At 37.6% G+C, this 3,461-nt stretch overlaps 1 protein-coding gene across 3 annotated transcripts in view; it reads left to right on the top strand.

Annotated features, from left to right (window-relative positions):
* The first annotated feature begins 1,392 nt into the window (after positions 1-1,392).
* LOC107741526 (ribosome-binding protein 1-like) overlaps positions 1,393-3,461 on the top strand; it is a 19,211-nt gene continuing 17,142 nt past the window's right edge. For 2 of the 3 annotated variants that reach the window (XM_016554278.1, XM_016554276.1), the window contains exon 1: positions 1,393-1,467. The gene's annotated coding sequence lies outside the window, so the exon portion shown is untranslated. Of the gene's footprint in view, positions 1,468-1,502; positions 1,585-3,461 lie in introns of those variants that run through there. The other variant, XM_016554277.1, reaches the window with a different exon arrangement.

Genomic DNA, 3,461 nt, shown 5'->3' with positions numbered 1-3,461 from the left:
AATTGGGGAAAAAAAAAAAAAACAGTTTGATGTGTTAATAAAGTTTTCCTATATTTTTTTATCACAGCTAGATCTGAGATGTTCATGATCACATTTCACAAGTTTTCACTAACGAACCAGTAGCATTACCATTTTTTTTGGACATGCACCATGTTAATACTATGGTGTTTTTTGAAGTACCTTATTATGGTAATTGTTCAACACCATCTGATATCATCACTGTGCTATAGTACCACCACAGGGCCTTTTGTAGGCATTCCTTAAGGCTATCAAAACTAAGAAGTTTATAAATTATAATGCCTTTACTCTGCATTTCCTGTCTGCCAAGTCCTCTCTCTGCTGGTTGTCACATGTGGATTCAAAATTGTGATCATTTCAGGAAAATATTTGCAGGAAAAAATGGTTTTGTAATTGGGGAAAAAAAAAAAAAAACAGTTTGATGTGTTAATAAAGTTTTCCTATATTTTTTTATCACAGCTAGATCTGAGATGTTCATGATCACATTTCACAAGTTTTCACTAACGAACCAGTAGCATTACCATTTTTTTTGGACATGCACCATGTTAATACTATGGTGTTTTTTGAAGTACCTTATTATGGTAATTGTTCAAGACCATCTGATATCATCACTGTGCTATAGTACCACCACGGGGCCTTTTGTAGGCATTCCTTAAGGCTATCAAAACTAAGAAGTTTATCAATTATAATGCCTTTATGTTATATGCTGTAAAGAGTATTTCCTTTAAGCCCAGTCAGCATTGCCCCTTTACCTGAGTGCCTGAGGCAGACATTTAGAGACACTCCTCTATAAAATTTCCAGGCAATAGTTGCACTGGCTAGTGCAAACGTGAGGTTGAGGGAAGGTTATTGTGGTCTGCTGCACACAAGCCTGTCCCCTGGAAACTGAATGTATGCCTCTCTGTGTAAGAGAGAGAGTGTTGAGGAGTGTAGTCTCGTTTGCGTGTTGCATAACCTGAACTAGTGGGCAAAAGTTATGGAGTTGCTGGCTTAAGTGAAAAGAACTTTTTCTTTTGCGCACAAAAGTATTCTCGTAGCTTCGTATAATTGCGGATGAACCACTGAAATATCAAACTGCCTTAGCATTACTGATGTGTTTCCGTATGATACCATGCTTTTTTTAGGGGTAATATTAGAAAATTTGTGCCTTTAATGTTAAAATAATGCTTTTAAAGTATTACATCCGATATTTTATGTTTATATTTCAAATACTTTCATCATTCTACATCCCACTGAATACTCACAGCCCTCAGCTTCCCACCGCATGCTTTTGGATACTACGCGTGACGCGGTTGGTTTAAAGAGCGTTGATTGACAGGCGTTTATCCAATCAGATGTTAGCATGATGTCGCGTATCGGTTTCACAGGCGGGCGCTGCGCCAACTCGCAAAAAGTGCCACGACTCCAAAAGTCAGCGGCTATTCTTTATCACTGTGAGTTTGACCGCAGGTAAGCACACGCTTTTATCACTCTTGTGTGTTATTTCACCACCAAAGCAGTTGTTATGTTCTCTGGCTAAAGTTTGTCAGTCTGACTGATGGTGTTGTTGAAATTATCCTTGTTCAGGTTAGTTGTGTTTGAAAATAATTTGCATTCTCAAGTAGTTTGAACTTGTAATGATCTGATTCAAAGCGATTTTCTTCTGCGCGAGAGCATGCTTTCATTTACTTTATAGATTCAGACTTTCTTTTTATATGTCTTTCTTTGCTTACTGGTTTTGTACCCTTTTGAGTAGCGGGATTGTTTGCTTTGTGTCTTTTGCATTTGATTTAAAATATTAAAATGCTTTACATCCTTATAAGTATGTTTAGACTTTAATCCTTGAACACTTAATAATCCAAAATGCATGTTTACTTTCACATTTTACAAAGTTTCCTATTGCCTTTCATTCTATTCTTCATGAAAACGTATTTAATATTATCCTTTGATTGGTGAGGCTTAAGTGGCAGAGAGGGTTAAAGAAGAAGAAGAAACAAAGATTGTATCAAACCAAAGAAATAGTTAAGTTAAAATTGGGGGATATTAGCCCTACTTTGTTTAATACGTTTTAAAGACAGAGCAGAAGAGCTGGAATTCCTTTGGCAGTTATTATGTAACGTCAGCAATGTTCCTGAACGGGTTAATGTCGGGCATAGGAAAGCAGCCCCCTTTCTTTCAGATGTGTGGAGTATGTGTCCTGCATATAGGAACTCTGCATTTCCTGTCTGCCAAGTCCTCTCTCTGCTGGTTGTCACATGTGGATTCAAAATTGTGATCATTTCAGGAAAATATTTGCAGGAAAAAATGGTTTTGTAATTGGGGGAAAAAAAAAAAAAACAGTTTGATGTGTTAATAAAGTTTTCCTATATTTTTTTATCACAGCTAGATCTGAGATGTTCATGATCACATTTCACAAGTTTTCACTAACGAACCAGTAGCATTACCATTTTTTTTGGACATGCACCATGTTAATACTATGGTGTTTTTTGAAGTACCTTATTATGGTAATTGTTCAACACCATCTGATATCATCACTGTGCTATAGTACCACCACAGGGCCTTTTGTAGGCATTCCTTAAGGCTATCAAAACTAAGAAGTTTATCAATTATAATGCCTTTATGTTATATGCTGTAAAGAGTATTTCCTTTAAGCCCAGTCAGCATTGCCCCTTTACCTGAGTGCCTGAGGCAGACATTTAGAGACACTCCTCTATAAAATTTCCAGGCAATAGTTGCACTGGCTAGTGCAAACGTGAGGTTGAGGGAAGGTTATTGTGGTCTGCTGCACACAAGCCTGTCCCCTGGAAACTGAATGTATGCCTCTCTGTGTAAGAGAGAGAGTGTTGAGGAGTGTAGTCTCGTTTGCGTGTTGCATAACCTGAACTAGTGGGCAAAAGTTATGGAGTTGCTGGCTTAAGTGAAAAGAACTTTTCTCAAAATTTGCAAGAGGAAGAGATTTTTCACACTGTCTCAAGGGCAAGGCATACATTTTTACTGCCATTCACTCAACACTGTGCAACCATGTGCTTTGGGTATAGTTCCTTAATTATTAGTCTTCTTTTTTGCCCTTTCATGTAAGCTGAATACACATCCAGCCAAATGAATAATACACAACCAAGCAGAATTTTTTGTCTTGTAGGGGACAAATATGCTTGTAGTAGGGCTGCACAATTAATCGAAATTAAATCGCAAAGGCGATAAATCACGATTAGGCAGAAGCTGCAATTGTCATCCGTATCTTTCAGTGAAGCACGGTTCTGTGATCAGCAGTAAATCTCCATCCGAAGGCCAGAGGGTGCTCTCGCACTGAAAATCCAGATATGCCCCGAAGAAGAAATCGCTGCAGCTGAATAAACAGAAGATTGAACTGCTTTCATTGATTCAACGTGCCTACTAAACACACGACTATGACAATATATGGTTTATCGGAGTTCTTCTTATTATAATTTTCATTATAATAAAGT

This window comes from Sinocyclocheilus rhinocerous, unplaced genomic scaffold (genome assembly GCF_001515625.1).
Source record: "Sinocyclocheilus rhinocerous isolate Xijiao unplaced genomic scaffold, SAMN03320098_v1.1 scaffold556, whole genome shotgun sequence".
Taxonomy (NCBI): Eukaryota; Metazoa; Chordata; class Actinopteri; order Cypriniformes; family Cyprinidae; genus Sinocyclocheilus; species Sinocyclocheilus rhinocerous.
Note: the sequence above shows the minus strand (reverse complement) of the source record. Positions and strands in the feature narration are given on the sequence as shown.